The sequence below is a fragment of the Erpetoichthys calabaricus genome, chromosome 5 (assembly GCF_900747795.2).
Source record: "Erpetoichthys calabaricus chromosome 5, fErpCal1.3, whole genome shotgun sequence".
Classification (NCBI taxonomy): domain Eukaryota; kingdom Metazoa; phylum Chordata; class Cladistia; order Polypteriformes; family Polypteridae; genus Erpetoichthys; species Erpetoichthys calabaricus.
The window spans coordinates 12,559,577-12,584,120 of record NC_041398.2 but is presented as its reverse complement, the minus strand read 5'-3'; the positions used below and the strand labels follow the sequence as shown (position 1 = coordinate 12,584,120).

The 24,544-nt window shown below is 43.6% G+C and overlaps 1 protein-coding gene and 1 long non-coding RNA gene across 13 annotated transcripts in view; one reads left to right on the top strand and one right to left on the bottom strand.

Annotated features, from left to right (window-relative positions):
• LOC127527858 (uncharacterized) overlaps positions 1-24,544 on the bottom strand; it is a 687,118-nt gene that overhangs the window by 222,551 nt on the left and 440,023 nt on the right. The window contains exon 5 of one of the 10 annotated variants that reach the window (XR_007935001.1): positions 3,646-3,842. The exons of 7 other annotated variants lie outside the window; for them this stretch is intronic. This is a non-coding gene — a long non-coding RNA (uncharacterized LOC127527858). Of the gene's footprint in view, positions 1-3,645; positions 3,843-4,020; positions 4,036-4,434; positions 4,452-24,544 lie in introns of those variants that run through there. 2 more of the 10 variants (XR_007935007.1, XR_007935016.1) reach the window with 2 other exon arrangements.
• LOC114643665 (tripartite motif-containing protein 16-like) overlaps positions 1-24,544 on the top strand; it is a 484,979-nt gene that overhangs the window by 206,227 nt on the left and 254,208 nt on the right. The gene's annotated exons all lie outside the window — the stretch shown is intronic.

Sequence of the window (24,544 nt, the reverse complement as noted above, 5' to 3'; positions counted from 1 at the left end):
GTTTAAAAATGAAGCGCAATTGTATGTGAAATAAGTTAAAGCTGACAAAAGTCCTCATCATCCTCCATTCTTTACTCCACAGAGCAGACACTTTGCTTTGAGTTCTCGACTTCGCAAATTTTAAATATTAAAACAAATGAAATGGCAGAGAAAATTATTGGGGGTCTTTAGAAGTTCAAAGACCTCACTAGACTGTCGTGACATCTCAAGCTTACTGATTCCTCTAATGAGTGTCAACGGGGTCTTCAGTCACTCAGTCAAGTCCTCACTCTGCTGTGTTGTGTCCTTGTGGGCCTCACACTGAACGAGGACAAGAGAAGAGGAGGAGATGAAGAAGGTCACAGCCAAGTGTGGTCAAGGTGAAGACTACAAGACCATCTCCACAGAGCTTCATGTTCCAGTGAGCACAGCTGCTAATATTCTCAAGATGTTTGGGGGTCCATAGAACTGTAGCCCACCTCCATGATGAGACCACCAGAGTAAAGCTGACCTCAGAGTGAACTGAAGGAGAGTTTAAATGGAGGAGAAAATGCAGTGTGGTGTGGTGGTGAAGACTTTGGAGTTCAAACCCTGAGGTTGTGGGTTCAAATCCCACTACTGACACCACTGTGTGACCTCAGCAAGTCACTTCACCTGCCTGGGCTCTGATTGGACAAAGAAAAGAAAAGGAAACAATGGAATCTGAGAAGATGGGAGTCACCTTGGATAAGAATGACAGTCAAAAAATAAAAAGAGATGACAAGAAACACACGAAAGAAAGAAAGAGAGAGACAATGACAGATAGGAAAGGCACTATATAATAGATAGATAGATAGATAGATAGATAGATAGATAGATAGATAGATAGATAGATAGATAGATAGATAGATAGATAGATAGATAGATAGATAGATAGATAGATAGATAGATAGATAGATAGATAGATAGATTATAAATAGTAAATACTGATTGCAGCTTTTACACAAATAATTGATGTGGTTGTGAAGTGTGACAGTGGATTGATTTTAAATTTAAGAGGTGGACTGTGACAATAAAACATGTCATTTAATAAAGCCAGCGGTCAGTGTGGACAGTCCATTAGACCTTTGACCTCAGTGGTGACCTTATGTTGTTTCTTATCATTTCTGACGACTCAGATGACTTTCAGATGACTGACTTGCCTGCCTTTCTCTTTGTTGTCTGTTGTTATTTTTGTTTTTTACGTTGTCTAAATTCCATTACTTACCACTAACACTATTTTCTTGTCCCCTTTCACTTCATTTCCTTTTTCTTTTCAGTCTCTTAGCTTTGAGCACACACACACAGTCTGGCCACATTGCTAATTCACTGTCACACGTCACCATTTCACCACCGTGACACTTTTTATTTTTTTCCCCCTTTTTATCCCCACCTTTAATTCTATTTTTGAGGTCTTTACCTTTTTTAAGGCCATTTGTTTCCTTGTCCTTCTTTATTCCTCCTTTCTTCCACTCCTTCCTTTTCACATTTCTGTATAATTTCTGTATTGTTATTTTCCTGTTATGAATCCCCAGTTCATTCCTCCACCACCACATATTTTCTTTTATTATTTTGATCATTTTCCATTCCCTCATTGTCATTTTTACATTTAACTCCTTCCCTACTAACCATACAACACTCCTTCTTTTGTCATCCCCTCTTTTCCTGTCCTCCCTTTCCATTCCTTTAACCCCTCATTCCACACATCTTGTGTCTTTTTGCAGTTCCTAAACACATGCTCTGGTGTTTCCACCTCTCAGCAGTTCTCCCTCAGACATATTGAACTTTTCGTGACTCTCCTTTTGTACATGGCCGCCTGCGTCGGTAGGATTTCATGTCATGTCACCCACCGGAGGTCTTTTTGTTTATTTGTTAATTCTTTGTCTCATTTTGCTGCCACACTTTTCTTGTTTGCTCTTCAGTGATCTTTTGGATTTTTAGTACCGTTTCGTCTTTTCCTTAATATTTTTTTAGGTCTTTTTTCTTTTCCCAAATTTAGCGATCTCCTTCCTCCCATGAATATCTTTTAAGAAATGTTACTATTGTTTTATAATTTTTTGGCTTATTAAAGGTATTGGGTCTGCTATTTGTCATTTTTAATAATTTTGTTTTTCTCAATTCTGTGCCTAGCAGATATCTGATCATGTCCGCTAATTTCCCCGTTTTATTTAACGCCATATTAACAACAGTTGCTGTGTGTCTTAAAGCCAACTCCCTTTCTATATTCAGATCCTCTTTCCCTCCATTTTCTCTCCTTTTCTTTACCTTCCTCTTTGCCAATTTTTCACATTTTGACCCCCATAGAAACACAAAACACGTTCTTATAATTCTTCTTAATATTTTCTTTAGTGTATAAAACCCTTTGCTAAGTATGATAGTTTTGGATTATAACTGCCTTCATCACCAATATCTTCCCTTCCATTCACAAGTTCCTTATCCTCCAAACTCTGTTTGTTTGTTGATCTTTTTTCCATTTCTTTCCACTTCATCCTCTCCGTACTCTCGTCTCCAAATCTTATCCCTAATACTTTCTCCACATTTCATAACCTTATTTTTCCTGGTGGTTTTTCTTTCCATTTCCCCCAAAGGACGCATTCCCTCTTACTGAGGTGTAAAGTTGAACCTGACCCCCTCCATAAACACTTCTGTATGTTCTGTTACTTTATTTATACTCCATGTATCTCTGACTATTATTGTTATGTCATCCATATATGGAAACACTTTTATTTGTTGTCCCCCCCTTCCTGGTACTTCAACTCCTCTTATATTTGTGTCCCTCCTAATTTTATTTAATAAGGGCTCTATACACAGAATAAACAGCACTGCTGACAATGGACACCCTTGTCTTACTCCACATTTCTCCTGTATCTCCTCTGTTAGTTTGTTATTTACTTTTATCTGACTTCGTATATCTTTATCGACTACTTTTATCCAGTCCAGTAAACCTTCATGAACTCCCATTTTTTGGAGTATCTTCCACATATATTTCTGTGCAATTCTATCAAATGCTTTCTCCAAATCTAATTGTAATATTGCGACATGCAGGTTTCTCTCTCTCCTGACATTAATACAGTCTCTTAAGACACACCGGTTATCTGCTGCACTTCTCCGCTGTACCACACATGTCTGCTCTTCTTTTATTACATTCTCAATATTTGTTTTCAATCTATTTGTCTAAACTCTTGTCAATATCTTCTTGTCTGTTGTTGTCTTTTTATGATTTAATTTTTAATCCCCACAGATTCTGTCCAATCAGATGAGCTCTTTACTATTAGTGTCTGGTCAGCACAGCTCCTGATTGGCTCTTGTTAATTGTCTGTGTTGTGCTCCGCCCCCAGTCCCGTTACACACTCCCAGATTTCCTCACTCGTTTTCTTTTCTCTCCTTTCAGACTTCTGTCCCCTCACACTGGACATCAACTCGGCTCACAGAGTCCTCCGTCTGTCTAAATGGAACAAGAAGGTGACACGTGATTGGACAGTGACTGAATATCCTGATCATCCTGACAGATTTGACTACTGCGCCCAAGTTCTGTGCAGAGAGGCTCTGACTGGGACTCGCTGTTACTGGGAGGTGGAGTGCAGTGGAGTCTTCATGGTGATTGGAGTCGCATATAAAGGACTGAGCAGGAAAGGTTGGAGCAGGGAGTGCGGCCTTGGAAACAACGACAAGTCCTGGAGTTTGCAGTGTTCTCATTCCCAGTACTCTGTGTGGCACAATAACAAGGAGACTGTAATCAGCGCCCCCTACAGCCCCAGAATAGGTGTGTATCTGGACTGGCCTGCTGGCTCTCTGTCATTTTATAGCGTCTCACACACAATGACCCTCCTGCACAGGTTCAACACCTCCTTCACTGAGCCCCTCTATCCAGGGTTTTATCTTAATCCTGACTCCAGTGTAACAATCAGCCATCTGACACCATGTGACCACTGACCAGTACCCTCCACTGGTCACTTGATGTCCCCAAAAACTCAGGTGTCTTTGTGTTTGCAGTTTGGGATCCAAATTAATTTTACACTATAGGTGGGGGGGCAGCACCTCTGTGAGTGAATTTGTGGATGATAATGCGGGGCGAGTGCGGCTGTCAGGGTCTCCATTATTATTGGGTTTGAGTAGCCAATCAGGTGTGTGTGTCATAGTGACGGGCGGAGACACCTCAGACCTACAAATACCAGTCTGACCAGCAGGGGTCAATGTTTATTCACAGCCACATGTACTTCAGGCTGACACCCCAACTGATGTGTCCTCTGATTGTCACTGAATGTCACCTGTTAAGTCAGTCTACATAGCGCCTTTCAGTAGTGCTGCTCCAGCAGGACCACATGCCTGTCTCAGTATCCAGGGCCTCATTCCAGTGACTATTTAGGATCACAGAGTGACAGAAGTGACTGGAGTGCTGGCCTCTGAACAGACATTGTCTGCCCTTCTATTAGTTAACTCCGGTGGTCTGTCACCTCTGAATGAATTCACTGTGTATGTCTAAAGACGAGGACTCAACGCTCAGTCACATGTCGGCCATAATGATGGAGTTTGGTGTTTTACTGAGTCACTTGGTGTCACGTTAGACATTAAACTGCACCTCCTCCTTGTTGTTCCCACTGTCACCCAACCTGAAGGAGACGAGTCAGCTGACTGACTTCACCGTCACTGTCGGTGTTCATAGTGACAATCAGATGTGACACTTGGGGACTCTTTTATCTTTCCACTGACACACACATTCCCAGGATTAATTTACAATTCCCTCAGGACCCCTCAAGGACCAGCTTGTCACCTGACATCAGTCTGTGTGAAGAAGCCAATGAAGGCCCAGGCTGACAGCCCCCCCCCCCACTGTGTATTACAGGCCTCACCAGCAGATGGCGACTATGACTTCTAAATCTGTAATCTTCATGGAGCCTGAGGGGTTAAAAGGAAGAGGAGAAGGTGAAAAAAGAGTGAGGGGTGAGGATGGTAGAGAAGAGCGTCAGGGTGATAAAGGGTGAGATGAGTGACCTGAGACAGAGTGAGTCAGATGAGTGTGTCACTTGTGTGTTTGTCAGTTTTGTTCCTCCCTCCTGATTTTCTCCTCTTTGACTTGTCACACACTGATGGCCGTCCTGTGATCACAGATTATATTCCTCATTGATCAAATCCGTATCTCGATGTGTGACTGACGTCTGATTCTTTAAGCACTCGCTCATCACACAGGTTGTCACTCGATGAGCTCTTCACTGCTGACCTAAACCCTGCTGCCCTCTTCTCTCTCCTTTCACCTCGGCCATTGCTTCAGTCCCCACTGTGTCACCTCATAAAGCCAATGGTCAGTCTGGTCATTCAGGTCCTCATCACAGCTGCACACCGGCAGTCATCCAAACTCTACAGGCTGACAGCCATGTTGTCCTGTCGTCTGATGTTTATGTTGGTTGAGGTCTCTTGCTGACCTTGGGGGCTTTTAGAGCTCAAGATTAAAGAAATGGAAATGTCAGTCAGCAGGTGGGCACATTCAGGGCAGAATGTCATTTAAAAGTCGATGAGCACACTGGACACATCGCCAGTCACTGATAATCAACTCCACGTCAGCTCCTGTGGCCCTCATCATGTGCTGTCAACTCAAACACTGGTCATGTGACTTGCACCTTAGTGACATTCCTGTGACTTTCAGGGCTGTGACATCAGCTGATTCTTCTGGAGCCAAACTGCTCCCTCTTGTGGCCTCTCTGCATATTAAACACACGAGATAATGTAATGAGATAGTGTTTGGTGAAATCTAAAAAATATTCAGAATATTCAAATCACCTTGAAAGACAGTTTGGTTTAATAATAATTAACGTGTAAAAGAATACTTATTTTATATTAATCTTTAGTTAATTATGATTAGGTGTTACATTCACAGAGATAAATGGCCTTTTAAAGCTTCACAGTTTGTACAATTTGAATTGCTTATTAATCTAAAAGATCAAAACACACACACAAAAAAATATGGACGACTGTCATTTGTCAAATCTGTTCATTTGGTAATGTTTGATTTGTAAATTCTGCTGATCATATCTCATATTTTGAATGTTCTGATGATATTAGGACTTCTTGTTTATGATTAATCCTCTTTAATAAAAGGACAATTGTCTGTGTGTCTGTCTCTGTATCTGTCCAGTCACTTTGTCTGAGTCTTTCCAACAGATGGCACTTCACAAACATTAGCTCTGCTTTTATGACTCCCATGCTAATCAACATCATCCAGTTACAGAGCCGCAGCACCAGACGTCACCACTGATATCGGCCAGCAGTTTAATGACAGAATGTGTGTTAGTGTGAGTGTGATTAGTGGGCACCATACCAGCCTGTAAACCTCCCTGCTGGCACACAACTGCTGGTCCAGACCTGCGGCAGTTTGTTGTGCTTCAGCTCTGTAAACAGAATGGCATATAACAGAGACATAAGCATTGGATTTGTCATTCCAACAGATGGCACATCACAAACATTTGTACTAATGCACTGTACTACTACAGACACTTGTGATACACCATATGTTGGAGTGATAATCGCAATTCAATTTTTTATCACATGCATTTCAAAATACATTACCACAGATGATGCACTGCAAACATTAACATTGAGATCTACGTTGATTACTTAGAGTTCAACCAATCTTAGACATGTAGCACAGCTAGTTTTGTAATAAAGAGCAAAAAGTTATCTATATCTATAAACGAGAGTTGGGATCCGTGTGGCTCTGTTTGTGTGTTTGGGAAGGGACTGAGAGTTAAGGCGGGTGTTGGAGTCACGTGATCATCTCCCCTCCCATTCACCTCATTTTATTCACTTTATTTTGCTCCGAGCTGAGCTCCGCTGCTGACGCGGTCTTGCCGTTCTTTTTCCATAGTGTTTAGTCCTTTCTCCTTTACTGTTTAGTAGACGCGGTGCTTACTGAATAGTATTTTTTCCTTTACTGTTTCTACTTAGTGTTTGTTAGTGTTTAGTAGACGCGATGTGCGAAAAGAGAGTTGGGATCCGAGAGACTATGTTTGTGGAGGAACGGAGATTTAAGGCAATGGGGGGGGTTTGGGGGGGTCACGTGATCATCTCCCCTCCCATTCACTTCATTTCGCTCCGAGCTGAGCTCCACAGCTGACGCGGTTAGTCCTTTCTCCTTTACTGATTTACTGTTTAGTAGACGCGGTACTTACTGAAGAGTATTTTTTCCTTTAGTGTTTCTTAATGTTTAGTAGACGCGGTGTGCCGGTGTTCCCGGCGGTGTTGCGGTTTAGTGTTACTTTCTACTTCGTTTTTGTACTTTAGTGTTTAATAATAAATAATAATAATTCATTACATTTATATAGCGCTTTTCTCAATACTCAAAGCGCTAAAATAATGAGTGATACTTAGCTGATAGCAGTGTAGAAGCAGCACAGCACAACGGTGCCGGTAGGACAGGCGGGTGTGGTAGCGTAGGTGAGCAGTGATAGCAAGCAGCAGGAGGAGGAAGCAGGATTTGGATGTTCCAATACACAGCTATAAACAGTAACGCTTGGTAATTTTAGGCGTGATCGCCCCGGAGCCATAAGCCATAAGCCAGGTTAGTATGAACATCAGATCAGTTCCGAGTCGTAGAGTACTGTAAGATGAAATGGGAGCAGATCAGCATGCTTTGTTTCCTTACAAACCTCCCATAGTTTATGAAGACGCACAGCAACAATTAAATCTTACAGATTCTGGTGTATTCGCATTTGCATTTGCTGTGTGTATTTCTTTAGGTACTTACCCAAGTGATCAAGTTTTTACTATTTCTTCAATGCGAAATCACTTACAAATAATTTTTGTTACTCGACAATTGCTTCCATTCCCTGTCGAAAGTAGCCGACGGGCGACACCAGTTACAAGTATTCAGTGCGTTCAAAGACCTGTACGAAGTACGGCGACTAACACAGTCACTCATAAAAGGGGAGATGACTCGGTGCAGGAAATGGGGATTGAAAGTACCTGGGAGGACATGTAATCAACGAGGCGATTAAACGGATCTCAAGAGACGTCTTCTAGGTTGGGAAAAAAGCGCTTGGCTGCCAAAACCATATATATATACATATATACATCTATATAAATAAAAATGTAAATGTTCGTTTGATCAAAACCTTAAATCTCTGAAAGTTCTTTACCGATTGCTGTGAAATTTTGACACAACATTGCATTCGAATACGCGCGTGTTTTTATATTCATATTATATAGATGGCACACCTGTGACAGGTAAAAACATGCTTTTTTTGAAAACACAGCGCCATCTGTTGGACGTAAAGGCAACACACGCCATATTAAATATTTTACGATTCTCTTTCAATGTTTCGATCAAATACATTTGTAAGTACGTGAATAAAGGCAGTGACATGGCAGTTTTTGGCGTGCAACCAGAAAGAAGTGATAGGAATGCGGTCATACATATCGATGAAATCGCACAGTATTAGGCTGGAAGATACATAAGCAGCAATGAAGCTGTACGGCGAATTCTTTCATTTCCCATACATGAACGAAGTCCAGATGTTGTTCACTTAGCAGTACATCTAGAAAATGGACAACGCGTTTATTTCACAGCTGCAAATGTGCAACAAACAGCCCTGAATCCACCGGCTACAACGTTAACTGCTTTCTTTACGTTATGTCAAAATGACGCGTTTGCGAAAACACTGCTGTATTCGGAAGTGCCTACGTATTACACATGGAATGCGAGTAGAAAATCATTTGATCAACGCAAACGAGGAGAGCGAGTCAACGGACAACCTGACATATTCAAAGAAACTACGATAGGCAGACTGTACACCGTGCATCCCAATCAAGATGAATGCTTCTTTGTTCACATTCTGTTGGTAAATGTGCCGGTCCAACGTCTTTCCAGCAATTGAGAATTGTCAACGGCGTTACACATGACACTTTCCGAAGTACATGTCAAGCTCTCAATTTATTGGAGAACGACCGACACTGGGATGTGTACATTAATGACGCGTGCAACAAGTCACATCCAAATCAAATTCGTGTATTGTTTGCAATCATATTGACCGCCTGCTCTCCTTCATCTCCAACACATGGGAGAAATATAAATCGCACACGGCTGAAGATATTTTCCTTCAAATACGCAAGTAAAATTCAAATACAAACATGGATTTCACAGCAGAAATCTACAACTAAGCGTTGATAATGATTGAAGATTTGTGCTTAAATCGCGAACAAAGTTCTCAATCAATTGGGAATGTCATCACCGAATCGATCTGCTGCTGCTTCGTTCGATGTAGAATTGCGTCATGAACAAAATTACAACATGGGTGATCTTTTGTCGTATGTGCAATCAAATATTCCTAAGCTAACGATTCAGCAAAAAGGCATTTACGATCAAATAATGCAAACTGTCAATAACGGGGTTGGAGAAATCTGGAAATTGGGAACGGAAAGGTGCCGGTTGATCTGACCTCAGGACGAATTTCATTGTCTCATAACTTCTGCAATTTAGTGACGTCAAAAGAAGAACTGGTTGAAAAAGTATTTCCTAATATTCAAACCAATTATAAGAATCACGATTGGCTGACTGAACGAGTTATTCTTGCGGCCAAAAACAAAGACGTCTACGAACTTAACAATATTATTCAGTCTAACATTCTGCACAGACAATGGAACAACAAAAAATATTGTATACCCACAAGCATTGTGAAATTAAACATATTAGAAACGTGCGCGTTCTCTTTTCTTTCTTTACCATTTAACCAGACTGAGCCACAGCAACGCCTGGCCGGGTACAGCTATGGTATACAAAGAGATCCGTAACAAATAATTATTGGTACATTTTCCCTAAGTTTATTATTTAAAATTTTAAAGCAGTACTTCGCCGCTGCTAAGCGCGGGTATTTTGCTATTTCAAAAAATATATATAATTTTAAGGAAAACTAAGGGGCTTCACCCCCTGCTCGCTTCGCTCGCCAACCCATGTTTCTGGTTTTCCGGATACACACTTTTCAGATTTTTTTTTCTTTGAATTGTTGCTATTTCATTAGTTTCACTTTTATTTCAGAACTTCTGTGAAAACAGTTTTTGTAATCTTGCGAGTCCCAATATGCTGAATCTTTTTAATGAGGTCAGGACAAGTTTCTCTGTTTGGAATTTCAGCACAGACAAAACGATCTTCATCATCAGCAGTTAATAATTTTTTTTACAAAGTAAAAAAGTAAGTAAAGTTCTGCATTGGACTCCAGTCTGTAAAGTCCTGCTCTTTTCCTCTCACAGTTTCAAAAGTACATGGGGTTACCAAGGTGATACCCCAGCTTTTCTCTAGGTTTTTGTACAAGGGCCAGACAGAATGTACTTGACTCCTGGGGTAAATGTAGCTTTTTAAATAAGCAGACAGATAAATATATATACATGAACAAAGTAACCAATAAATGCATGTGCGGTAAACTCAGTTTTTGAAATTCTCAAGATTCTTTATTTCTCACATGTATACATGTTATACAGGACAACACACAGTGAAATGCATCCTGATCCGCTTATCAAAAACTGTGCAAAGTTAGAAGAATATCAGTTAGATTAACAAAAAGTCATAGATTGAAAGATAACAGTATATCCATCCATCCATCCATCCATCCATCCATCCATCCATCCTCTTCCGCTTATCCGAGGTCGGGTCGCGGGGGCAGCAGCTTGAGCAGAGATGCCCAGACTTCCCTCTCTCCGGCCACTTCTTCTAGCTCTTCCGGGAGAATCCCGAGGCGTTCCCAGCCCAGTCGAGAGACATAGTCCCTCCAGCGTGTCCTGGGTCTTCCCCGGGGCCTCCTCCCGTTTGGACGTGCCTGGAACACCTCACCAGGGAGGCGTCCAGGAGTCATCCTGATCAGATGCCCGAGCCACCTCATCTGACTCCTCTCGATGCGGAGGAGCAGCGGCTCTACTCTGAGCTCCTCCCAGATGACTGAGCTTCTCACCCTATCTTTAAGGGAAAGCCCAGACACCCTGCGGAGGAAACTCATTTCAGCCGCTTGTATTCGCGATCTCGTTCTTTCGGTCACTACCCATAGCTCATGACCATAGGTGAGGGTAGGAACATAGATCGACTGGTAAGTTCAGAGCTTTGCCTTTATGGCTCAGCTCCTTTTTCACCACGACAGACCGATGCAGAGCCCGCATCACTGTGGACGCCACACCGATCCACCTGTCGATCTCACGCTCCATTCTTCCCTCACTCATGAACAAGACCCCGAGATACTTGAACTCCTCCACTTGGGGCAGGATCTCGCTCCCAACCCTGAGAGGGCACTCCACCCTTTTCCGGCTGAGGACCATGGTCTCGGATTTGGAGGTGCTGATTCTCATCCCAGCCGCTTCACACTCGGCTGCGAATAGATCCAGAGAGAGCTGAAGATCACGGCCTGATGAAGCAAACAGGACAACATCATCTGCAAAAAGCAGTGACCCAATCCTGAGTCCACCAAACCGGACCCCCTTAACGCCCTGGCTGCGCCTAGAAATTCTGTCCATAAAAGTTATGAACAGAATCGGTGACAAAGGGCAGCCCTGGCGGAGTCCAACTCTCACTGGAAACGGGTTCGACTTACTGCCGGCAATGCGGACCAAGCTCTGACACCGATTGTACAGGGACTGAACAGCTCTTATCAAGGGGGCCAGTACCCCATACTCCTGGAGCACCCCCCACAGGATTCTCCGAGGGACACGGTCGAATGCCTTTTCCAAGTCCACAAAACACATGTAGACTGGTTGGGCAAACTCCCATGCATCCTTCTTCAGCTTGACAGCATCCCTCACCGCCGGTGTCCACCAACGGATTCGGGGATTGCCGCCACGACAGGCACCGACCACCTTACGGCCACATCTCCAGTCAGCCGCCTCAACAATAGAGGCACAGAACATGGCCCATTCGGACTCAATGTCCCCCACCTCCCTTGGGAAGTGGTTGAAGTTCTGCCGCAGGTGAGAGTTGTAGCTACTTCTGACAGGGGGCTCTGCCAGATGTTCCCAGCAGACCCTCACAACACGTTTGGGCCTACCAGGCCTGACCGGCATCCTCCCTCACCGTCGAAGCCAACTCACCACCAGGTGGTGATCAGTTGACAGCTCCGCCCCTCTCTTCACCCGAGTGTCCAAGACATGTGACCGCAAGTCCGACGACACGACCACAAAGTCGATCATCGAACTGAGGCCTAGGGTGTCCTGGTGCCAAGTGCACATATGAACACCCCTATGCTTGAACATGGTGTTCGTTATGGACAATCCGTGACGAGCACAGAAGTCCAATAACAAAACACCGCTCGGGTTCAGATCAGGGGGGCCATTCCTCCCAATCACGCCCTTCCAGGTCTCACTGTCATTGCTCACGTGAGCATTGAAGTCTACCAGCAGAACGAGGGAGTCCCCAGAAGGTATGCCCTCCAGCACCCCCTCCAGGGACTCCAAAAATGGTGGGTACTCCGAACTGCTGTTTGGTGCATACGCACAAACAACAGTTAGGACCCGTCCCCCCACCCGAAGGCGGAGGGAGGCTACCCTCTCGTCCACCGGGGTAAACCCCAATGAACAGGGTCCAAGTCGGGGGGCAATAAGTATACCCACACCCGCTCGGCGCCTCTCACCGGGGGCAACTCCAGAGTGGTACAGAGTCCAGCCCCTCTCAAGGAGATTGGTTCCAGAGTCCAAGCTGTGCGTCGAGGTGAGTCCGACTATATCTAGCGTGAACCTCTCAACCTCGCGCACTAGCTCAGGCTCCTTCCCCTTCAGAGAGGTGACATTCCACGTCCCAAGAGCCAGTTTCTGTAGCCGAGGATCGGACCGCCAAGGTCCCCGCCTTCGGCCACCACCCAACTCACACTGCACCTGACCTCCTTGGCCCCTCCCATAGGTGGTGAGCCCATGGGAAGGGGGACCCACGTTGCCTCTTCGGGCTGTGCCCGGCCGAGCCCCATGGGTGCAAGTCCGGCCACCAGGTGCTCGCCATTGAGCCCCACCTCCAGGCCTGGCTCCAGTGGGGGGCCCCAGTGACCCGCGTCCGGGCGAGGGAAAACGCCGTCCAAAATTTTACTTCATCATAGGAGGTTTGTTGAACCGCACTTTGTCTCATCCCTCACCTAGGACCAGTTTGCATTGGGTGGCCCTACCAGGGGCATAAAGCCCCGGACAACAGAGCTCCTAGGATCATTGGGACACGCAAACCCCTCCACCACGATAAGGTGGCGGTTAAAGGAGGGGAGATAACAGTATAGTAGAACATAATAAATAAGTACAATTATGTGAATAAAGAAGAATTAAGTGTTAAGGTGCAATAGTGTAGTAATTATTGTGCAAAACCAAAGTTAGACTGGTGCCTAGTTAAATGAGGCAGTTTGTTTGTTTGCGCTACTGACTGCGATCTTTACTTTCTTTTTTATATTTTCTAATTTTCCTACTTTCATATCCTTTAACTTTCTCTACATCTTTATAGCGCCAACGTTAGTTTTTATTTTTTTTTGAGCCTTTCTAATTTCACTGGATTCATAGTCTCTAACCTGATCTGCATCTGTTTAGCGTCAGCGTTTGTAAACGTCTTTATGAAGTTCTACTTTCTTTTATTCATTGTCTTTTAATTCTGAGCCGGATTGGACGTGCTTTTTTTTCAATTCCACTTGTTCCGGGCTGATAATTACTTTCCTTATTTTCTGAATTTTCACGTCACTTATTCTATTTTGCTCTTTTTTCTGTCCAACGCATTTGAGTCTCTTTTCTCCGCGCTGCTTTCTTCTTCACTTAGATGTTGACATTTAATTTATAACGTACTGTACTGTCCTTATACGCTTTATATGCGCTGAGAGCCCTGGATCTGTGTGTGCTCAAATCCTTCACAAGACTGAATGTTTTGCTGCCTATTGTCCAATTTGATAGATTATAAGTAGGGCGTGTCTTTGGTCTCGCGGGTCTTTAAAATGTCTTACGAGAAGATCACGTATCATAGACTTGATTTTTGCTTTCCAGGACAGTATTTCTTTTTATAATAGATAGATGGAGAATGCAGTAAAAAATATGGGGATGCCATATGAATGTTTTATTCTTCCGTTCGCAGCAATGAAGCTAATAATTGAGGCAGATGAGCGTTGCTCCCCAGTCTGAGTGTTTGTGTCCTGCTGTGTGTGTTTGTGCCCGTGTGTGTCCATGTGACACATGAAAGTCTGCTGTGACGAGGTGAGAGGTCCATGTGACTGCAGTCTGACTTCACACTTTCAATTTCAGTTGCTAATAAATTCTGACATTAAACTTTATCAGGTACACTTCTTAAACAGTTTTAGTCTTATCCCCTCATGATATTCAAGTGATGGCTGCTTGCATTTTGTACGCACTGCTGATATTATACGAGGAGTCAAAGCTGCTGTAGTTCTGCTAAGATGTGGATTAGCAATAAGAAGAGACGGCTACTTCAGTCACCTCTCGAAGGGCCGCAGCTGATATTCAGACTTGCTTCAATCGACACCAAGTGTGCATCTCTGCAGCCCGGAGCCTCCACCCTGGAGCTCCAAGGAGGTGGCGTTGACTCCACTGGGCGCCAACTGGGAGGAACTTGGAGTTCAAAAACTAAAGAGGCCTGCAATTCTCCACTATGACCACTAGAGGGGGGTGTACCGTCATATTAGTCAAACTTAGTCGTAATAATGAAGTAGCAAGTCATATAATTATGAGATGATAAGTCATATAATATAATAATAACTGATCAAGTGCCAGTGACCTGCTATTACTATTAACAGACTTGCATTTAATTTGGTTCTGCTTCTTTAGCAACGTGAGACTCGCAGTCAGATTAACTGGATTCAAATAACTCATTTTGGGGTTTGTGTTAAGTAGTGAGAAGTCAAGTAAAATGACACCGTTTATTTGCTAACTAAAAAAATTGCAATATGCAAATTTTCGAATCAACTCATTCCCCTTCTTCAGGCAAGATGTAATAAAAAAAAATTTTGATTGCAGAAATTTTAACGTGATATCGGCGATTATTCAGCAGCTCAAATTCTTACAGATTTGCGACACTCATCCTGCTCAAGTTCTCCTTCTTCCTCAACCGACCTTCTCTTCCCAAGTCATCCCATAATAGTCACACACACTTCTTGGGCATGCAACACAAGAAAAGTGAGACGAAGATCAAAGAATCTGCGCAGACCCTCACGAGTTCATGTCGTTGTGCTCACCGCCGCCTCCTGCTGTGCAGGTCTGACAGACTGACAGCTGAGCAATGAAGCGCCTACTTGTGGCGGAGCTCCTCGTGGCCAGTCGGCCGGCTGAACCTGACACCCCTCGAGCGGCTCTCTTGTGTCCGCCTCGCCTGCGTTTACATGGCGGTGGTGCGCTGCTGCCATCTCGTGGCCAGGCCGAGTACTGCAAGGACATTTAAATAACGGGGAAAGTAGGAAAGGCCGCATGTCGTCTCGAGTAGTCTGACATCATGAGTGTCATTCCAACAGATGGCAAAAAATGGCGCATCACAAATATTTGTGGTAGTAAAATGATGCACCATCTGTTGGAATGTAAAATGCAATGTATTTTATTGTTATAAATGTCTGTTGTGACAAAAGGCACTATATAATAAATATCAAATATGAACTGAACTAACCTGACAAACAGTCCTGCAGAAGAACAGGAGTTTGTAGACGTAACCAGTGGCTGATTTTTGACCCACCAACGAGGAGCGATTGTCACAATGTGAAGGTCTGTAATAATCAGGGTGGAGGTGAGGACTGTTGGAATGCAGCAGCGCTGCGCTTTGCCACCATACCACCTCTCAATTTCAGTGTCATATCTCAAAATACAGTGGATTGACAAAGTCTTCAGACTCTTTCTACACACTTTATTGTGGATTTAATTTTTCATGGATGAATTTCCGATTTTTGCCCATTGAATCAACATTTAATAACTCATCATGACAAAGTGAAAACGTATTAATAGAAATGTTAATAAATTTATTAAAAATCACAAACTAAAATCTCTCCCTCTTAGTCATATTTAGACCTTTCTTGTGTCTCTCTAATCTGCACTCTGGTCCATCCTGTTACCTTGAGACGTGTTCAGAACTTGAGTGGAGTCCACCACTAAATTGATTGGCCATCGTTTAGAAAGTCAGTTGTGTTTCTGTATCTAGAAGGTCCTACAAATCACACTGCATGAGGTCCAAAGAACTCTCTGTAGACCTCCACCAACATCACATTCTGGTAAGATGGAGATCAGGGCAAGGGGTTCAAACCATTTCTAACAATTACGAGTGTCCTCAGGGGCACAGTGGCTTCTGAAATGGAGACACAGAAGTCATTTAAGGCCACCAGGACTCGTCTTAGAGTTGGCTATCCAGCTAAACTGAGTTACTAGACAAGAAGGGTCTCTGGTCAGGGAGGTGACTGAGAACCCAATGGTCACTCTAAGAGAGCGTCTGAAGTCCTCATCTAAAATAGGAGACTCTGTCTGAAGGATGGCCATCTCACTAGGACTCCATCAGTCAGGTGTTCATGGTTGAGAGTTTAATGGATGGCACTCTGAGAACAAATAGAGACTCTCTGTTGTGATGAGACTCACGGGCCTAGTGCAGGCACTGCTCATCATCTGCCTAATTCCATCATTAAGATGAAGAGTGGAGATGGCAGCATCATGCCAGGGGGAGAGGGAGACGGAACAGAATGAAGAGAAGGAGGACTGCAGCCAAACACAGAGAGGTCCTTGAAGAAGACCTGCTGCAGAGTGGGCTGACAGTTCAATGACTTGAAGCAAAGAGCCAAGACAATGATGGAGTGGCTTCAGGACAAGAGTGTCCTTGAGTGGCCAGGGCTTGAACCCCAAAGATGGAAGTTTTCAGATGCTTCCCATCCAATCTTATAGAGTTTGAGATGAAGAACGGGTTCATCTGCTCACATCCAGATATGTAATACTTGTAAAGACGTACCAGGAAGACTATCAAAGGACTGAATGGTGGCTCCAAACGTCTTCCATTTCACAATTCTTGAAGCCCCTGTTCTGCTGAGAACACTCCAAGCTTAACAGATGGTTTGATCCATTTGTCCTGATCGGCGCCTCACCACCATTTCATCCTGGGGGTCTACAGAGAGTTCCTTGGACTTCATGGCTGAGTTTTTGTCCTGCCATGTATTGTGAATTATGAGACTTTCTATACACAGATACCCGAGTGCCATTCTAAATGATGTCCAGTTAATTCAGCTTTCCACAGGTGGACTTCAATCGAGTTCTGGAAACATCTCAAGGAGAATGTAAGCGAACAGGATGGACCTGAGCACCACGAGTACCACAACAAAGGGTCCAAATAATTCTAGAAATGTGTTTGATCTTATTTAATAAATGTTCAAACCTTTCTGAGGACACGTTTCCACTTTGGCATTATGGGTTGTTGAGTGTTGATTGAAATGAAACGAATGAAATCTCCAACTCAATAAAGTGAAGGGGTCTCAATGCCTTCTAAATCCCCCAGTCCTCAGTCAGGCCAGGCCATGCCTTCACCACACCATCCAACAGCACCCATGCCGACAGCCCCCTCATCAACAGACCCCCACACAAACTGTGTCCCCGAAGTTGACACCTCCACCTCCATCACCTGCTTTACCATTCTCACAGCAGTCGGCCATTATGGCCTCCTTCCTGGTTATGCACACTTCAACCTCCATCACCAGCCAGACCTGCATTCTCTCGTTCAACGACATCCACAACCTTCACCTCCATCAGTAGATGGTTCTTCATCACCTCCTTCACAGATATTTGGGCCCCTTCCATCATCATCATCAGCTGGCTCTTTTCTACTCCTGCATTCCTCACCCACAGCCTTAATGCCAGTCAGAGCTAAAGGACGATGTCAGAAATGTAAAGAGGGTACGACATTGAGTGGAAATTAACAAATGAGTTACTTTTGAGATAAGGGAAGGATATTAAATAGTCAGGATTCAGCCTCACATATCTCGACTTCTTGGTCTTCACCCTTCAGGTCTTCATTTCCCAGTCTTGTTTTTCTTTACCTTTTGTTATGCAAATCTGTCAAATTCACAACGCTCTCCAGTAAACCTCTTCTGTGACTCCATCAGCCTGAACACACTTCAGACTCGTTCGGCGAACCCGTCGATCACTGGAACACAAAAGATCGATTAGCAAACAACGACGAAAAAAAAATCAGACTGTAAGCAAAGGAAGTAAAATGGTAAAGGGTATTGTATTGATAAGTAAAGATAACAAACCACTATTACAGTACACAAAACAAACACGGCACCTTAATGTATAAATCCTGCCATGATGTCACACCCGATAAACAAGAACGGCAGTAAATCGACGGTATTTACATAATCACTCCAGTCCAGTAGAAGAAAATCGATTATAAAAAAGTCTTTGTGTAATGAGGGGAGGAAAAAAGATCTGAGGGTGGCAAACGATTACAGAGGAGATCACAAAATGCATCCGTAGATTTACATAAATGAAGACTTGTCCCAAAATGACTGCGTCGATATTAGAGATCAGACCACTGGCGTTGGATGTGAAGGGTGAAGCAAATCACGATGTGGGCAAAGACGGTTTGTCATTTTTCCGGTGTGATCCTCCGATGGCATCTCTAACGTCATTGGCTGGTATCTTGTTGAGATTTACCCACATCAGGTACCCCCTTAGTCCTTGTGTGTTTAATTCTTACAAAAATGAAGTTTGACAAACAAGAGGAGGCACTCAGGACATCGAGCACATTTGGTTGGCTACACGTCACACTACACAACTTTTCAGCCATCTGCTTTATTTACAACTCGTGGAGATTTGAGGCAAACACACTGATGACTTCCAGCTTGTGTAGTGCGACAACCCCATGGGACTCACCAGGACATAAATTCATAGGTGTGGTCTTCTCTGTGAGAACTGACATGGAACAAAGTGTATCACATAATTTGTATAAAGATATCAGCCCAAAAACTAAATATAAATTTAGAAATAACTCGGAGCAGAGTCGGGCAGGTGAACCACAGAGACGCATACACATTAGTCAGGAAAGGCTGACAAAACCAGCAGGGTGGAGGAGTCACCATTGATGTCAAAGAGAAGTTCAACCCCGTCAGGTGGAGAGCAGCGTCTCAGTGTGGATTTGACTTGACCGCGTCAGAGATTGGGGTCTTATAAGGTTAAGGATACGGTGTTGACCTGGAATTTGGGCCAGCCAGAAAGATTCTTCTTCTACCAAGGAATGAAGAATTTAGTGGAAGTGATACAACCGACAGGAAGACCACGTGGAGAAGTGATAGGACTGCTCATGGGTACTGATGTTAAAGGGGAAGTTGTCTTTACTTTTTGATTCCCCCTGATACGGTGCAAAAGGGAATCTGAAACTGTGCTGAGAAGTTGTGAGCGAGTCTTGTAACCCTTCACTCCCTGCAAATCCTAATTGCATGGTGGGCAATGAGACGCAGCTACCGCAGTCATTGAGCATCACACACTATCCAACTTGGAGTCTGCATACTGTGACCCCAGCTCGTTCCAATATGATAACTGGCTGTCAACAAAACGGACATACTGTGGAAACTAGAAGGTGAGCAGAAGTATCACAAGGGTGTCATGTGACTCATGATCTCCAGACACTGCTCCTTGTGAGACGTGACATTCTCAAAGCAACAAAGTCCTGCAACTGAAGTCCCGAATTGAGACAAAGTCTCATAGTGTGACACTGGCTTAGGGCAGCATTTGAAGTGGCTGTCAAAATGCAGAAAGCTCACAATATGTTGGAAATTAGAAGGCGTGCAGAAAAGTCACAAGAGAGTCATGTCATCAGTAAGACCCTGACATTCAGAGATGTGTAATCTGAGATATTCAAGTCAACGAGATCCACCGACTGTACTTATTAAGTGTGACATGCCATCCAACTCAAAGTCATATAGTTTGACGCTGGCCTAGCGGTCATTTATGGTGACTCCTAGTCATAAGATCAGACGCCTTTAAGGAAATGAGACCCAGTGGGTGTAGCTGTTAAGTGTGACATGCTCTCTGACTAGACGTCGGCAGTGTAATGCCAGAATCAGACAGCATAGTAATTGGTGTCAAAATACAATGAGTCTGAAATGCTTAGAAAATTAGAAACTGGGCAGAAAAGTCACAAGGGAGTCATAGAATTCATTAGTTGTTAGACGCCCACCAATTAAAGTCATCAAAATAGGGTAGAATGACATTTGATTTAACACAGGACATTAAGTAGCTGTCAAAATACAGTGAATTTGTGATAATTCAGAAATTTAAAGCTGTTGAGAATTTGCAACAGAATCATGCAAACCGTAATCCTATGTGAATTCTAGTCGTGCAATCTGACCTCCTCACAGAGACCAAACACAGCAAGTCCAGTTTTCGTCAGACTTGTTCCCCAACTTGAAGTCTTGTAGTGTGACGTTGGCCAAAGCAGCACATTAATTGATCTCTCAACATGCAGTAAGGTGGCAATCCTTAGAAAAATGCTGTGAAGGAGTCATGTCATCCATTATATTGCACCATTCCTATTCATGTAATGTAGGAAAGAAGTACAGCAACTAAAGGTTTTAAAATGTGAAATGCACTCCAACTGAAGTCGTGTAGTGTGACGCCGGCCTAACGGTCATTCCCTGTGATTCCAAGTTCTGTAATTCAAAGCAATGAGGTCCTGTAAATCCAGTTGTGTAGTGTGACGCCAGTCTAACGGGTATCGTGTAAAATTTCAAGTCATAAAACTCAACATCATCAGATCCAGCAAGTCCAGTTGTTAAGTGTGACGTTCTTTCCGACATGAAGTTGTATAGCGTGACACTATCTAATATCTTCTCCAGACGCCATTTTAAAAGTTCTCAAGGTTTCCGCTTGAACTCTATGACTCTTTACTTTGTTCTATGGTTGTTTGTCGTGAGCCATTTTGTCTCCGCCTTTCCAAAAACAATCCTGGACACCGCCGCCATTGTTTAGTCTTCACATTTCTGAAACAGCACATTTGAATCCACAGTCTTGATTTTCCATGCACAGGAAATGGCGAAGCATAGAATTAAGACAAGCAGGACAGTTAAAGCAGGAAGTTAGCTCCAAATATACTACAAACTTCCTCTTCATTTTTTTAGGGCTCACCCATGAACTTGAAATGATCTGTGACCGGTCCGTAGTCACAAATGTCCTGGTCTTCAGGGATTACCGAGGGAGGTCTCCACCCATGAAATCCCTTTAAACGAGAACAGAGAAGATGCCTCGGTTCATGCAGGTGGGCACTTGTACAGCTTGCAGATATGTCCGTTTAACCCCCAAAGAGTCACATCAATAACACAGACCGAGCGGTCACTCTCCTTCAAGCTGTTCGAGCTTCTTTTCCTCGTTTGAGGCCATGTTCTTGGCATGGATTCTCCTGTGCTTCAGCAGAGTGTTTGATACGCGGAAACTATTCCCACAATTAGGACAAGAGTAGGGCTTCTCGCCAGTGTGGATCCTCTTGTGGACTTGCAGGGTATTTTTATATGTGAATCCTTGCCCACAGTCCATGCAGAAGAACCGCTTCTCTCCCGTGTGGATGACCTGATGTCGTCGAAGATTACAATTGTGTGTAAATTTCTTCCTGCAGTGAACGCAGGATTATGGCTTCTCCCTGGTGTGAATGTTCATGTGGTGTTGAAGGTACCGGCTGTAGATGAAGGTCTTCCCGTATTCTTGGAAACAAAATGGCCGCTCTCCACTGTGAATCCTCTGATGCTGCTGACGTTTCCCCTTCAGTCTGAACCTTTTCCCACACTGGTTACAGAAATACGGATACTCCCCGGTGTGAATCACCAAATGCTCTTGCATTCCATGACCACTCTGAAGCATTTCCCACACACGGGGCAACTGTGTGGCTTCTCTCCGGTGTGGATTCTCTGATGCTGCAGGAGGTCATTTTTACGTATGAACCTCTTTCCACAGTCGCTACAAGAATGGGGTTTGTCACCATTGTGAATCTACTGGTGGCCTATCGGGCTGTACTTGTAGGTAAAGGTCTTCCCGCACTCCTTGCAGCTGAATATCTTGTCTCCGCTGTGAAGCCACTGATGGTGCTGAAGGGTTCTTTTCTTTGTGAACCTCTTTCTGCATTCGACGCAGCCGTAGGGTCTCTCGCCGGTGTGCGAAAGATGATGTTGCTGAAGGTCGATTTTATGAATGAAGCTCTTCCTACACTCCGTACAGCAGTGCGGCTGCTCCCCAGTGTGAATTCGCTTTTTGAATTTCAAGCTGTTCTTGTAGGCAATCATTTTACCACAGTCCTTGCAGAAGATGGCCTTTTCGCCGCTGTGACACCTCTGGTGGTGCTGAAGGGCTCTTTTGTCTGTGAAACTTTTCCCGCATTCACTGCAGCTAAATGGCTTGTCTTCGCTGTGCGTCTTCAGGTGCTCCAGAAAGTGGCGCTTGTGAATAAAACGCTTCCCGCATTCTGTGCAGCAGTGCGGCTTCTCTCCGGAATGAGTCTTCTGGTGAGTCTGGAGGTACGCCAGTAGTATAAGCCAGGCACCTTCTGTCAAACTGTCAATCAAATTTGATTGATGACCTAAGCCACGCCCCCTTTCCTCAGATTGGCGGATTTGAATGCTGTGCCCCGCCACCTCCCCTTCGACTGAAGGACATCCTGTCCCCGCCCCTCCACCTGATTGGTGGATTTAAAGGATGCACCCCGCCCCCTTGTGGTGGATTGGTGAAGGACCACCTGCCCCATGACTCCACCTTAATCCCACCCCTCCACCTGATTGGGGTATATAAAGGATGCACCCCGCCCCCAGCCCTCCATCCACTTGCTTGGCCACCCCACTTCTCCCAAGTTCAAGTCCAGGCATGTTGTTGCCGGACCATCGACATGTCCTTGCATGTTCCTATCCATACCCTGCCGGACCGATCGACGTGTCTCCAGGCATGAAGGGCCTGCCTCTGCCTCAGCCCCCGGTCAGGCAGCACTTGTTGTTGGCCCCCCACTTCCTGGACCCTTCTCCCGAAGACATACCCACACATGTTCCAGCCTGGCTGATCTATCTTATAGCCGTTCCTGCCTATACTATTTTAGGTAAGACCCCTCTGTATCTATCTATCTATTATTTATAATATCTATCTAACCTTTGCTTTATCATTTGTAAACCACTTTTATTTTATCTAAGTCAATCAGCCTTTTCCAGCTCATAGAAATACTAAATGACGGGTTTCCCAGTGACCGGCTCAGCACTGAAAAGCTGATATCATTAAATGTTACTTCTGTGCTTTATTCAGTTTTAATATTTAATAGTTTTAATTTGTCTTTTGCAAGTTTTATTTAAAATGAACTCTTTAAGACATATTCAGACTATTCCAGACTGCACATGTCAAAAAAGTTTATTATTTATTTCAAAAGGTTTCTTTTCATGTTGGTTTTGTCCCCGTCAATGTTTTTTATACATTATGGCAGTTTTTCAAATTGTAATAACTCCTTTATAACTTCACATTTTCATGTTCTTCCTGAATCAGGAGGAACACAAAGCAAACTTTGAGTGCCAGATAAGATCCTAACAACAGCAGGCTAATGTTAATTAGCATAATATTAGCAGATGTTAAATAATGTTTTCCCCAACTCTTTGTAACCCCGAAGAACGGGCTAAACAGATGACCGTTTAGCTGATAATATACCGCAGAACACTTAGCTTCAGTTATACTGTGCTGGGAGCTTGGGGTGATCCCTTATTGATCCAGTCTTAATATGTTTTTAAATTTCCTCTGCGACTTAGTGTTTGTAAATTTAGTTTTTTACTGTCTTATATTTATGATTCTTGCTTGATATGGATATCGGCGAGTCAATGTTTCATTTTGGAATAATATTGTCTAGCTTAACTCTGCCCCTGACCATGCTCACCGCACAAACCCTGGTCCTTTGACTCGTAATAAAGAAGCGTGCAGCCACTTGTTGACTCTTGGAATCCCAGTTCAAACTTACATCCCCTTCACCTTGAATGCGACTAAAACAAAGAGTGATTTTTCACAAACAGAGGGGAAATGCCGTTTTCAATGATAGTGGCCATATGTAACCTGGAATACCTACAAGAAAGAATAACCCGCACGGTTTTAGTAAACTTGTAATCCTTGTGCTACCGCATATAATAGATATTATCTAACTATTCATTAAAACATTTTCCTTGCTGGTTTGCCTAACGTGTCCACAATAAGCCTAATCATCATCAGCCCTGTAGTGTAGAGGCTCATATAACATACGATAACCGTTCTTATTTTCAGGGGTTCATAACTGATGTAAAATGGATTGCTATTAGCAAGCATTCACAGAATTTCTAAAACTTTGTATTATACAAAGCACCCTGAGTACCAAAGTCGTTTTAGCATGTTGATGAAAATGCCGTTTTAAAATAAAGCGTGAACAAGATAACTGCTTTCTATTCAACATTTAAAATGTTTAGTAAATAAAGAGAGACTAAATACAATTTACATTACCAAGCATTAACAGAATTTCTAAAACTTTGTATTATATAAAGCACCCTGAGTACCAAAGTGATTATAGAATGTTTTAAATTAAAGCCTGAACAAGATAATTGTTTTTTCTATTCAACATATAAAA